This window comes from Dipteris shenzhenensis, chromosome 20 (genome assembly GCF_047967505.1).
Source record: "Dipteris shenzhenensis isolate YYH24624 ecotype China chromosome 20, Dip_SZ_1.0, whole genome shotgun sequence".
NCBI lineage: Eukaryota > Viridiplantae > Streptophyta > Polypodiopsida > Gleicheniales > Dipteridaceae > Dipteris > Dipteris shenzhenensis.
The window spans coordinates 22,104,302-22,119,438 of NC_141615.1; positions in this window are offsets into that span (position 1 = coordinate 22,104,302).

Sequence of the window (15,137 nt, forward strand, 5' to 3'; positions counted from 1 at the left end):
GGCTCTCATTATAAAAGAATTGCATTTTAAATAAATTGCATTTCAGAAGGATTGCATGTTAAAAGACATAACCACACCGTCTCTTTTTTTGAATCACTAAAATTCGGTTCAGGGTGTGTTAGTACAGGGGAATCATGCAAGGAACCTAGAAGATTTGTGTGTACCCACTTTGGCATATCACCATCTCACTGCATACCCCTTTCACATCATCCAACACTCTACCATTCACATAAAGGTAAACTAGCTTCTCTGATCATTCTGATGTCAAGTGGTTCCTTGTGATGGAATGCACAAACTTATAGTTACTCCAGTTTCTTACTCCAGTTTCGTTCGCTAGAGGAGTTGCTACAAGGTTGCGATAACACCTTCATGGCGAAGCCTTGCAAATAAGGTGTGGATGCTCTACACTCTTCCCACCCTCTAGAGCCATGCTGGCATATCTTTCGCTAATTCTTTGATTCTTGGATAGGCAAATAGTCTTCTCTATTTCAAAAAGTTGAAAGTTCACTAACAACCGAGGCATACTTTGTCCTATCCTCAAAGAAACATCCAAGAAGGTCATGCCACAATTGCATTATCTATACATCCATCTCTGTGCAATAATCCCACCATTGTGGATCTAATATATGGGGGGCATAGTGCAAAGAGTTGTTTGGTTGATTTGATCCCACCATTGTGGATCTAATATATGGGGCATTGTGGATCTAATATATGGGGGGCATAGAGCTTGATTTATCGTCTTCGCACCATGTTTTGCAACGTGGTTTGTTTAGCCATGGTATATCCACCTTCACCTAGCCTTGCATCTTCCTTCAAAACATCCCTCTGAGCAATCCACCATGCCATATAAGCACTTCCCATGCTTGGCCCTTTCACATCCAACCTACGAATTGCAAACCAAATTGGCTTCATATCTTCCACTGCATCGGATCCCCTCTTCCAAAATGCCAGATTATTAACCAACGCCTTTAGGTCTCCAAACTCATTTTGAGAGTTGTTTGAGCATGCCTCGGCCATTCACTCTGTGGCTTCTGTGCTGAATATGATCTCCACTATAAGGGCCTATTGCTTTAACAACCACTCCATCATTATATAGTTTCTGCCAAAATGTGTTTCAGCTAGGTTCAAAAGCTCTAGTGGGTGATTCACAAGCCAATGATTCCTGAATATGCCTAGTAATTGCTCATGGTTAAGAAAGTACAACACAACCTTCTGAGCCTCATCCATGACAACTTTAAAAAAGTTTTTCTCAAGTGTTTTGTACCAATCCTCCAAGACTAGGTCCAGATAGTGGTACGAGCATGGCGATGCCCAAATACATCGATATTTGCAATTTATAATTTTCCCAACCTTTTGACAACTCTTAGCATTATCAGTAATTAGTTGAATAATATTGTTAGGACCGATATCTTCAATACATCTATTAACTGCTTTGCAATGAATTCTCCTATCTTAGCCTCACCACTTGTATTAATCAACTATCAAAAAGCCTCCCCTTTGAACGTCACAACCATGACATTAATCAAGGGTCGCTTGCTCACATTCTTCCATCTATCTGATACGATGGTGCAAGCAATTTTCTCAATGCCATCATAAACCACTTGCTACATCTCCTCTTTCATCCTATTGTAATATGCATCCAACATGCTGTTACAGACGGCATCGTAACTAGGCATTGTGAAACCTGGGCTAGCTTCAGTGACAGAGGCCATGACTTTTTTCCAATGTGGGCTTTGCACAATGCTCAACGGATATCCGATGGGACAAATAGCTTCAAACACATCTTGTTCCACCTTCTCGATATGTTGTGCTTTGAAGGAAACTGTGAAGGATTGTTGCTACACACGTACACGGGCATTCAGACAAGGCACATTACTGCATTATCCTCTTTACATATGCACGAGCGAGCAACTTGTGGACTATACAAGGGATCCCATAGCAATACTGTGTGCGGTTGCACTTTGCAAATAACTTTCCATTGTCACCTATTGCTTGCTCGGGGTTTCAAGGACCATGGTTCTTTCTTCAATTATAAGTTGAGAGTGGTGGCATGTGACTATTTGATCCACAATTGTGTCTGCACTTGTGGCTATCTGACCACCCAAACAGCTACCACCCTTTCCACTTCTGGACCCTTGCACTTTCCAATATGTCTTTGAGGGTTGCCTAGGAAATGTTTGCACATAAAAGATCTTGAACCCGTGTACTCTTCGTGGCAAATGTTACATCTCCACTTTGTGGCAGCTACAAGCATAGCATAGTCACAGGCTTTTGCAAGGTTTCGGCCTTGTTTCTTTAGAGCCATGTTCATGTTTGTATGCACATACCAATAGATCAATAATGTGAAATTTTTCGGAAGCAAAATTATCAATTGCCATGTATCAAAACATTTATCTAGTCTTGAACAATTTTATTTCCCAAATATGTGTTGCATGAAACAATCATTTCACTCACTCTTATTTCACTAATGCTTAGTAAGTGCACTAGACCTCGAGACGGAGCAACCATCCAATCGTCTTGCCCCCTGTCAACATAATTTTATGGTTATAGACATGGTAATATGCCTAGGGACCTAGGCATGGGATGGCAAATTGGCTTTTTCCACATCTTGCTCTTTCTCGAGTAAGCATCTATCTACATTATGATCTTTCATGACATCATGCTCTGTACATGAAAGTCGATATTTCACACATGCTAGTGCAGTAGCTAGCGTAGCTTACATGCACATGGTGGCTCTTTCTCTCACACCTTCTACTTTTTCAATCTCAACCATTCGACACAATTATTAAAAGATTTAAATGCATTTATTCATGCTATAAGAAGTCTAAAATATATGGACTCAAATAAATACGTAAGGAACCATCAATTGATTGATTAAGAATATCCATAAATCAATGTTAAATTCCATTAGAATAGTTACACATAGTAAATGTTCACTCATTTACATATTCAGCTTGTGCATGGGTGACTCTACTTTCTGCATGGATGCCATCAATGAATTCGACACTTCGTCCCTCACATCTCTTTATTAGTTTTTCTTCATCGCCAATCAAATGTCTTCTTATTCTCATGGCCGATCCTGTAAAGACTTGGTTGGAAAAGTTGCACTTCCACTTTTTACACCCTAACATTGTAACAAAACCTTGCGGTTTCGCAACACTTTGGCCTCTTCCTTGAGTCTCACTTGGCATTTGATGTTGGCCTACCCTATCTTATGTACATGTAGAATGTAAGAAAATAATACAACGTTTGTGCTCAACAGATAACAAGATCTTGTATGCAAGAGAGAAAAGTAGATAGTATGGAGAATCAAAAATTTGATTACTGTAAAACTGATACAATAGATGGCGCTACCTCCCAGCTGTGCACTCCTGTGAGAGGAGCTTCGATGGTATGTTGGAACCAGTAGAGGATGGAGGCTGGATGCTAAGGAATCAGGGTTGCTATAGCCAATGATAATGATGGGCTTCACAAGCTTGCTCTTATATAGCCACCAATCGTAGTCGGTTAGACCCAATTGGTGACCAACCCAGTCTGCCTAAAACGGCCGACTAGAGGTCGGTCTTGAAATAGGCCATCGATCACACGATAGAACCGAGGCACAGAGCCATTTGGGATCATTTGGGGCTCCAAACGGGCCTCGCAACTCGAGAGTGGGCTGCCTCGAGAAATGCTCCATCTACCCTCAGTGCGGTTAGTCATGGGATGCCTTCCCACACTTGCATGTAGCCTAGTTGGCAGTGTGCCAACTTTATCTGAAGCCGTCTAGCCATCAGGCCACACATGGCTCCCATCTAGTGTCCAAACCAAGACTACTAGATAATCGAGCTACTCAAATGCCTTCTCATATGGGGGGCTTACAAGTAGAGTTAGTTGGTTCCCGCATAGTTACATGAGAGTGGAGCATTGATATCTAACACCCCCCCTCAATGTCCACCCGCAAGTAAACTTACTCTTTTGGCCCAATGCCAAGTCGATGAAGATGCCTCTCCAGCAAGTCTCTTCCAAGATCCTTCGTGAAGATGTCCGTAGCATTCTCTGTAGTTAGACAGTACACCAAGTCGACCTCTCCATCCATGATGAGCTCGCATACAAAGTGATATTGTATCTCAATGTGTTTTGTGCGAGCATGGAACATAGGGTTCTTTGCAATTGCCATGCAACTCTGATTGTCACATGATAACTGTGTAGGCTTGTTCTGCACTGCACCCATGTCCCCTAAAATCCTCCTCAACCACACTGCCTTACTAGAAGCAAAACATGCTGATTTGTACTCATCCTCAGTAGAAGAAAGAGCAGCTGTAGGTTGCTTCTTACTAACCCATGACATAGCTCCAGATCCAAGTGAGAAACAGTAACCTGTCACTGATCTCTTACTGTCCACATCTCTTGCCCACCAATCCGAGTCATAGAATCCAGTCAAGATGTTGCCCTTGGTATAGGTGATGCCATAATCAAGTGTGCCTTTGATGTATTTCAGCACCTGCATCCCTGCCCTCCAATGGTTCTCTCGGGGCTTATTGGAAAACTTGCTTAGTACACCAGTCGCAAAACTGATGTCCGGTCGCATGTTGCATAAGTAAATCAAAATACCCACAAGCCTTTTGTACTTCGCTTCATCCACCAGTGGTGATGAATCCTCATTTGAGAGCTTCACATCAACCTCCATATGGGTGCCAACTATCTTACACTCAGCCATGCCAAATGCCTTCAGTATCTCTCCAGCATACTTCGGCTGTGAAATGAAAATCTGTTTTGGCTTTTGCCAAACTTCAATCCCTAAACAAAAATGAATCAGTCCGAGGTCTGTCATTTTAGACTCTCTTTCTAGCAAATGCTTTGTCTATGAGATCTTCTCTTCATGGTTCCCTGTTATGACAAGATCGTCCACATAAAGGACCATGATCATACACCTACCTCCTTCTCTGAAAATATACAAATTTGCATCAGATGGGTCCTTTTGAATCCATTTTGTAGAAAGTAGGCATCAATCCACTGGTACCATGCTCGTGGGGCCTATTTCAGCCCGTAAAGCATCTTCTTCAGTTTACAGACTTTACCTTCTGAACTGGGGATCACAAAACCTAGTGGTTATTCCACATATACCTCCTCCTTGAGATCTCCATTCAGAAAGGTGGATTTTACATCCATCTGAGGGAGCCATACTCTGACTGCATAGCCTCCATCCACCTATCATCACCCTGTGCCTCTTCAAGACACTTGGGTTCTTCAGCACGGATCACCTCTGTCATCAAAGCATAGTTGACCAAGTGTTCCTGTGCCCTTCTTTGCTCCTCTAATCTCTTGGACCGGCATTGTTCGAATGGTTCCTCCTCAATGGCTGGAGGTTCTTTGTTGTCCAAAAACTACTTTACCCACTTCAGGAATGGCCGTTGCCGTTGTGATTCTGTAGGCTCTTCTTCCTCTTCTTTATCTTGAATCCTCCCAAGCACCATTGGGGGAGTTCGGTCTACTGTTGGTGGTTGTACTGGATGGATATCCTAGTCTTGGTTATCTGGGAAGGAAGCATCCTCCTCTAATTGATGTGGCTATTCAAAGAAGACCACATCACGACTTACTATTACCTTCTTGGTAATAGGATTATAGAGACGGTAACCCTTCGCCTCTTCACTGTAGCCCAAGAAAATACACTTCCACCTCCTCGGTTCCCATTTGGTCCTATTAGCATCAGGGACATGCATAAAACAGTCACATCCAAAAACTTTGAAATGTGCAACTGAAGGTTTCTTACTAGAAAAAGCCTGCAGTGGAGTCATCCCATTCACAGCCTTCGTGTAGCTACGATTCAGAATGTAAACTGCCATGTTACATGCTTCAACCCAGAAAGTCTTTAGCAAATCTTTCCCTTTCATCGTACTCCTACCCATTTTGCAAATGATGTGCATCTTGCACTCTACTACTCCATTTTGCTATGATGTATGTGGCAGGGTTTTTGCCTCTTGATCCCATGACTTTTGCAGTAACTTTCGAATTCACTTGATGTGAACTCACCACCTCTGTCTGATCTCAACTTCTTCACCTTCCTCCTCGTTTCATTCTCGACCATTACATGCCATTCTTTGAACTTACTAAAAGCCTCATCTTTAGTCTTCAGGAAGTATATCCATATCCTTCTACTGTAGTTGTCGATCAGTGTCATGAAGTAGTAGGAACCACCAAAAGCTTCCATCTCCATCTTTCCGCAGAGGTCCGTGTGAACAAGCTCTAGAGGAGCCTTTGCCCTATTGGCCTCTTTAGGAAAGGGTTGCCGATGCTGCTTGCCCATCATGCAAGCTTCACATACATCGAGCAGATCTGTAATGTTTGGTAGGTCTGCAATCATTCCACTTTTATGCATCTCCTTTAAAGAACTAAGGTTTAGATGACCAAACCTCTCATGCCACAACTTAGTGTTCTTCACATCAGCCCGAGCACTAAAAGCTGAGAGTTCGTAGATGTTTTTGTATGGTGTACCTTTACCAATGACCTTCCCTTGAACATCCAAAATCTATGCGCCATTCTTATTGAAGTGAACCTTGAGGTCCTGATCCATGATCGCAGAAATGGACAACAAGTTCCTCTTGATATCTGGCGCACAAAGAACATCGGACAACTGTTTTACAGCTCCATTTGACTTGAGAGAAATTGTACCTTTTCCTTTTGCTAGACATTTTGCATCATTGCCGACTGCTACTAGGATGTCATTCCCTACCGGATATAGAGAGGTATACCAATCCTTCTGATTGGTCATGTGGCGCGATGCACCACTATCAATAATCCAAGGCTCATCCATAGGTACATGAATTGCCTCCATGCAAATCTCTTCAATTGCTATGAACAGCTCTACTAGTACTGCCTATGCGCTGTTGTTGGACTCTTTCTTTACTCCATTCTTCTCATCTGTAATCTTCTTCCGGCACTCATTCTGCTTGTGCCCTGCCTTGTTGCAATAGAAGCACTTGATCTTCTTCTTTCTCTTTTTATCATCAGAAGAAGATGGGTTACCAGAGTCCTTACCCTTACCTTTCTTTGATCCAGCCGAGAAAGCTGAATCTTCTCTAGTCCTCATCTTTTGATGCATCTCCTCCTCCAGAAGCATTGTGCTGAAATCCTCAAAGTTGAGGGGCAGATTTCTATTCTGTGTATTCAGTGCCGTAACAAGACCGTCATACTTTGGTGGGAGAATCCGTATGCACCTTCGTGCTAGATTATCGCTGGTGATGGTGATGCCAATCGCAGTCATCTGATCGCATAGATTCTTCACCCTAGTGATGAACTTCTCTGCCGCTTCAGACTCAGACAATTTCTTGTTCGTGATTTGAGTCTCCAAATTCTGAATTTGTATCTGATTTGTGGTCTTGTACTGATTTTTCAAGACCATCCATGCCTCCTTCACTGTGGTGACATGTTGAATTAACGCCATGATAGAGTCACTTACATTGTAGACAATAGAACATAGTGCATCTACATTTCTTCTTGTCCACGCAAGAATCTCATCCGCAGTTGGTACTATCTGTTGTCCTGCATTGGCTAGATCTAGTTTCGAAACCGACTTCACATCCACCCCAGTAGCAGTATCCCAAAGCTCATATGCACTTAGGATGGTCTTCATCTTGAACTTCTAGAGTGGATAGTTAGAGCCGTCCAACTTTTTGGTTTTGCCGAATGGTGGGATTTGCAGTCTTGTAGGCTGGGCCATCTCTCACAATCTGCTCGCAAATAGAAACACAATACCAAATCTTCTTGCTAGAGCCCAAGCTCTGATACCATGTAAGAAAACAATATAACGTCTATGCTCAACAGATAACAGGATCTCGTATGCAAGAGAGAAAAGCAGATAGTATGGAGAATAAAAAATTTGATTACTGTAAAACTAATATAATAGATGGCATTACCTCCCAACCGTGCGCTCTTGTAAGAGGAGCTTCGATGGCATGTCGAAACCAGTAGAGGATGGAGGTTGGATGCTAAGGAATTAGGGTTGCTATAGCCAGTGATGATGATGGGCTTCACGGGCTTGCTCTTATATAGCCACAAGTCATAGTCGGCTAGACCCAATTGGTAACTGACCCAGTCCACCCAAAATGGCCGACTAGAGGTTGGTCCTAAAATAGGCCATCGACCACAGGATAGAACCATGGCATCTACGGTTTCTGTTTGGCCCAGAGCCATCTGAGATCATCTGGGGCTCCAAATGGGTGTAACAACCCGAAAGTGGGCTGCCCGGGGAAATGCTCCATCCACCCTTAGTGCAGTCAGTCATGGGATGCCTTCTCGCACTTGCATGTAGCCTAGTTGGCAGTGTGCCAACTCCTATCTGAAGCCGTCCAGCCATCAGGCCACACATGGCCCCATCTGGTGTCCAAACCAGGACCTACTGGATAACCGAGCTACTCAAATGCCTTCTCCTCATATGGGGGGCTTACAAGTAGAGTTAGCTGGTTCCTGCATAGTTACATGAGAGTGGAGCATTAATATCTAATATAGAAGAGAAAAACCATATCAGTTCATCAATATGTTTTCAACAACTTAAGACAATGCCACTAACATGTCATCGAAAACAAATGTAAGTTTGCTAGACCTTAAGAGAGCAACCATCCAATCATCTTGCCCCTCCCACATAATTGGATGGTTATAGATGTGGTAATTTGCCTGTAGAAATAGGCATGGGATGACAAGTTGCCTTTCCCAATGTCCCACTCCTTCTCGAGTAAGCATCTATCTACACTATGCTCATTCACAACATCATGCTCTATATGCGAATGTCACTATTTCACACATACTAGTGCAGTAGCCAACAATACCTACATGTGCACTTATCAAGAACCTTTGTTTGAATCTATGAAGTGAAGGATGCTACCTAGGTTAGACATATCTAATGTAAGTTTAGACATACATATCATACCTATATAAGATCAACTAATTGTTCTGATAAGATAGTATTAATCTCTGCACATAAATGCATAGTATAGAATGCCACAAATTTCTTCTTACAAGTAAATTATCATAGTCTGTAATGTTCTCTAGCATGTAATTTGTGGGTTGATACAAGCTGGGGCAATTGCAAGCTACACAACTGGCTAGACTTTCAATGGGTTGTTATCGTTTGGCAAATGCGAGCCACAACTGGCAAAATCCCACTATTTTCATCTTCCTAATAAGTACACTCACACTGACTACTTTCCAACCATATGACAACTATTTCAAAGATTTAAAATCATTTGATCATGTTACAATATCTAGACCCAGCTTACATATTATCATCAAACAAGGTACATATGAAAATAGCAATTGATCAATTTGCAATTCCCATGTTCCAAATCAATGTCACATTACATTGGCATAGTTGTACATGTTAAAAATTCACTTATTTACATCTTCAGGCAGTGCACAAGGTACTCTACTTTTTATATGGTTAATACCTATAGGATGGCAGCAACAAATTTGACACATAGCCTCCTCACATCTCTGTATTTGTTTTTCTTGATCACCAATCAAATGTTTTCTTGTTCTCAAGGTAGATCTTGTGAGGACCTGGTTGCAAAAGTTGCACATCCAATTCTGACAACCTACCATTGTAACAAAATGCTACAGTTTTACAACATTTTGCCCTCGTCCATGAGCCTTGTTCTATAGTTGATGTTGTCCTACCCTATCTTCTCTGCCCTCCATGATTGCTATCCATGTAAATGAGATAAACCATCTTAGATCATTAATATTTTTTCAGCAATTTAAGACCACGTCATTAATATGTCATTGAAAAACAATGTAAGTATTCTAGACCTCGAGACAAAGCAACCATCCAATCATCTTATCCCCTCCTGACATAATTGGATGGTTACAGACGCGGTAATCTGCCTATGGAAATAGGTGTGGGACGTCAAGTTTCCTTTTCCCACATCTCGCTCTCTCCAGAGTAAGCATCTATTTGCACTATGATCATTTGCAACTTCATGCTCTGTACGCAAATGTTGATATTTCACACACACTAGTACAGTAGCTAGCAATACCTATATGTGCACTTATAATACCTACATAGTTTCAACTAATTATTATGAAAGGAAAGTATTACAAACAGCACATAAATGCATGGTATAGTGTGCCATAAATTTCATATTACTGAGTAACTAGACAAGTGTGGTCTGTAACATTCTCTAGTGTGTAATTTGCGGGTTGATACAAGATGAAAATTGCAAGCTACACAACCGAATAGACTTTGAATGGGTGGTTATCAGCTGGCGAATGCGAGGCACAACCAGCCAAAGCCAAGTATTTCTCTTTTCCTAATAAGTACCCATAAAGTATAATGCATTATTTAATATTTCATATCCATGTGCAAGTAGTTACTGATCGGCATATATAGCTAACTATATGTTTTTTTTTGTAAACTACAGAGCAAATGACTATTAAACATGTGATTTTTTACAAGTTTATAAATACTAAAAACTATTTGAAGAGTTTCTTCACTAAGCCATCGCTCTTGAAAAAAGTGAAAGCTTGAAAGCCAAGACAAAGAAGAAAGATGCCAATAGTGATACTGAAGAAATAACATCAAAGAAAGATTTGATCAAGATCGAGCTGAAGAAGGCCCAGAAGGAATTGGGCATTCGAGGGAAATTGGAAAGTAAGAAAAAATGGTGTAATAAGTGTTCTATGAATGAACACTTAGAGGAAGAATGTAAAACAAAGTGCTACAACACTTGTACTAGTTTGGACATGATGACTCTAAATGTTTGATAAGAATAAGAATGACAAGGAGAAGATAGATCCATCCAAGATTAAATATTTCTATTATGGAGAAACCATCCACATTTTGATTGCCCAATTTGGACTAAAAATTTGAAGTTCCTCAAAACTAATATAGAATGGACAAAAGTGGATCTAGAATGGTGAGCACTTGTAGCCCAGCTACTAGATGCAGTTGATGCCCAAGTGGTTACTAGGTCAAATGATTAAGTTGCAACATGTGCAGATATGGGTCCCTCAAACAAAGATATCAATTTGGAAGACACAAAAGGAATTTGCTATTAAACTTTTCAGGGATTTGAAAGGCAAAGCACCGATAGTGGAGATGCCACTTGAGAAATCTTAGCTACCCATCTCAGAGCCATGTGACTCTTCAAAGCCTAAGGAAAGTCCTCAGGACCCGAACGCCTCATTAGGGTTCTAGCATAGAGCTAGCCCGAGTATGGGAAATATTCAAGAATATGAAAATAAGTTGACATTTGAGTTGTGTCAACATAGAATACCTCTAGTGTCAGATGCAAAACCAATTCAGGAACAAAGGTATAGGATGAATCCAAATTATGCTAAATAGGTAAAAGATGAGTTCGATCAATGCCTTTGTGCTGGATTCATTTATGCTATTGACCATAGTGATTGGCTATTTCCCATTGTGGTGGTGCTAAACAAAAATGGTAAACTCTAAGTATGTGTGGATTCTCAGAAGTTAAATGCACAAACTATTCCTGACCTATTCCCAATACCTTTCACTGATGGGATCTTTAGGGATTTGGGATGGATTTAAAAAGAGAGTTTTAATTGGGAAAATTAAAATATTTAAAACGTTTTTTGGGGCCCCCTGGACCGATTGAAATCAGTCTAGTCATGCTTTTTTACACTGTGGCTATAGCTTTTTATTATGTGGTAAAAGGACACACCATGCGGTAAGAAACTAAAAATACGACTCGGTATTTCTCATACCGAGATGTGCTACATCGATTGCATGGTAAAGTTTTGATACCATGCATAACTACTGCATGGTATTATTGATATACCATCTGGTATTATTAATATACCATGCGATACAGTATCTTATATATATTGTGCACCCACCTTGTACTATTTGCATTCCCAAGAATCTAACTCTACTTGGAGTCTCAAAAAAAACAAAGAAGGACAAGCAAAAAGGATTAAAAAGGCTTCCAAACTAATTTGTAAGTTTTTGTATCCTTTCAAAAAGTGTGCAGTATCGTGGGGTCACTTAAGCTAACTGATATCTACCCACACTAGGATGCAAAATGGATAAATGCAAAGCTCTTAGTTTTTAGCTTATCCTTTGAGATTTGAAAGGATTCTTTTCATTAAGAAAATAATTATTTTTTGTAAGAAAATTTGAGTTATTTCCATGAAGGAGTCAAGCGGAGACAAAGGGTCACACTCAGACCGCTTCTATGATGAACCTGCTTGAGACATTTGCTGCCCTAACAACAGTCAAGTGACTAAAAGTTAACAAGACTTAAATGCAAGAAATAGTCTCTAATAGTGATTATGTTATTTGCAACTCTTGTTTGAGCTCTAATAGTGCTCTACTAGTCCTACTTCATGTTGTGCGTATGATTTTTAGTGCAAGTTAGTATTCAATTAGTGCTATAATAGGGCTTTAATAGAGCTTTCTACATTTTGGTACTGTAACAGTGTGCTCAATTAGTACTTACTAGAGTTCTAGTACCTGTTAGTCCTCTAATAATGGTGTAATAGTGCTTGTTAGTGATCTAATGGTGCTCTAATAGTGCTTCTTAGTGCACTGATAGCTGGTTTGATCTATGCTAGAACTTACTAGAGTTCCAATACCTATTAGTCCTCTAATAGTGCTATAGTAGTGCTTGTTAGTGCATTAATAGTGCTCTAATAGTACTATATTAGTGCTTGTTAGTGCACTATTAGTGTTGGTCAGAGCCATGCTAGAACTTCTCAAGAGTTCAAGTACATGTTAGTCCTCTAATAATTCTCTAGTAGTGTTGTAATAGTGTCCTCCAAGGCTATGCTATAACTTGATATAGTCCAACTACCTAGTACTACTCTAGTAGTGCTCTAATAGTGCTTGTTAGTGCACTTAGTGTTGGTCATAGCTACACTGGAACTTCTCAAGAGTTCTTAGTCCTCTAATAGTGCTATAATAGTGTTGTAATAGTATTCTTTATGGCTATGCTATAACTTGATATAGTCCAAGTGCTTGGTACTGCTGTAATAGTGCTCTAATAATGCTTATTAGTGCACTATTAGTGTTGGTCAGAGCTACACTAGAACTTCTCAAGGGTTCAAGTACATGTTAGTCCTCTAAAAGTACTCTAATAGTATTGTTATTGTGTTCTCCAAGGCTATGCTAGAACTTGATATAGTCTTAGTGCCTAATAGTGCTCTAATAGTGGTCAATAGTGCACTAATATTGTTGTTCAGATCTATGGTAGAACATAGAATAGTTCTAGTACATTTTAGACTTCTAATAGTGCTCTAATAGTGTTGTATAGGGCTATACTATAACTTGATGGAGTCCCAGTGCATGGTACTACTCTATTAGTGGTCTAATAGTGCTCTAATAGTGCACTATTAGTATTGGTCAGAGCCACACTAGAACTTCTCAAGCCTTCAAGTACATGTTAGCCTCTAATAATGCTATAATAGTGTTGTAATAGTGTTCTCTAGGGCTATGCCAAAACTTGATATAGTCCCAGTGTTTGGCACTATTGTAATAGTGCTCTAATAGTGCTTGTTAGTGCACAATTAGTGTAGGTCAAAGCTAAGCTAGAACTTCTTAAGAGTTCTAGTACATGTTATTCCTCTAATAATGGTCTACTAGTGCTACAATAGTGCCTATCAGTGTAGTAACACTACAAGTGAATGGTGTGCTAGTACTAGGTATGTGCTCCAATGGTGCAGGTCAAAGATGTGTTACTACTATAATAAATACTGTAAGTGCTATGCTAGAGCTCTAAACAATGGCCAAGGTAGTGTTGGTGAAAAGTTACCTCTAAAGCCAATTGAAGCATGTAGTTTTGTGTCCTCATGTGGTGGTCGATGTGCACCTACCACCAGTGGCCATGTAAGATAACTCAGATGCACGCACTCTTGCTCGATGGCACATAATTGTGTGAAGCAAAACAGATGGTATGGGTGTTTGCATGGTAGCATGAAAACACCCTGTACCGTATTAATCTCTGCACATAAATGCATACTATAGAATGCCACAAATTTCTTCTTACAAGTAAACTAGTATAGTCTGTAATGTTGTCTAGTGTGTAATTTGTTGGTTAATACAAAATGGGGCAATTGCAAGCTACACAACTAGCTAGACTTTCAATGGGTTGTTATTAGTTGGCAAATGCAAGACACAACCGGCAAAAGCCAACTATTTTCATCTTCCTAACAAGTACACTCACACTGACTACTTTCCAACCATATGACACAACTATTTCAAAGATTTAAAATCATTTGATCATGTTACAATATCCAGACTTAGCTTACATATTATCATCAAACAAGGTACATATGAAAATAGCAATTAATCGATTTGAAACTCCCATGTTCCAAATCAATGTCACATTACATTGGCAAAGTCGCACATGTTATACATTCACTCATTTACATCTTCAGGCTGTGCACAAGGCACTCTACTTTTTGTATGGTTAACACCTATAGGATGGCAGCAACAAATTTGACACATAGCCTCCTCACATCTCTTTATTTGTTTTTCTTGATCACCAATCAAATGTTTTCTTGTCCTCAAGGCAGATCCTGTGAGGACTTGGTTGCAAAAGTTGCACATCCAATTTTGACAACCTAACATTGTAACAAAATGCTACGGTTTCACAACATTTTGCGCTCGTCCATGAGCCTCCTTCTTTAGTTGATGTTGTCCTACCCTATCTTCTTTGCCCTCCATGATTGCTATCCATGTAAAAGAGATAAACCATCTTAGATCATTAATATTTTTTCAGCAATTTAAGACCATGTCATTGAAAAACAATGTAAGTGTTCTAGACCTCGAGACAAAGCAACCATTCAATTGTTTGATCCCCTCTTGACATAATTGGATGGTTATGGATGTGGTAATCTACCTATCGAAATAGGCGTGGGACATCAAGTTTCCTTTTCCCATGTCTTGCTCTGTCCAGAGTAAGCATCTATTTGACTATGATCATTTGCGACATCATGCTCTGTACGTGAATGTTGATATTTGACACACACAAGTACAGTAGCCAGCAATACCTATATGTGCACTTATAATGATTCTTTGTTCAGATCTATAGAGTAACGGACATCTAGCTAGGTTAGACATACCTAACATAAGTTTATAAGTACATAACATAGCTACATAGTTTCAACTAATTATTATGAAAAGAAAGTATCACAAACAA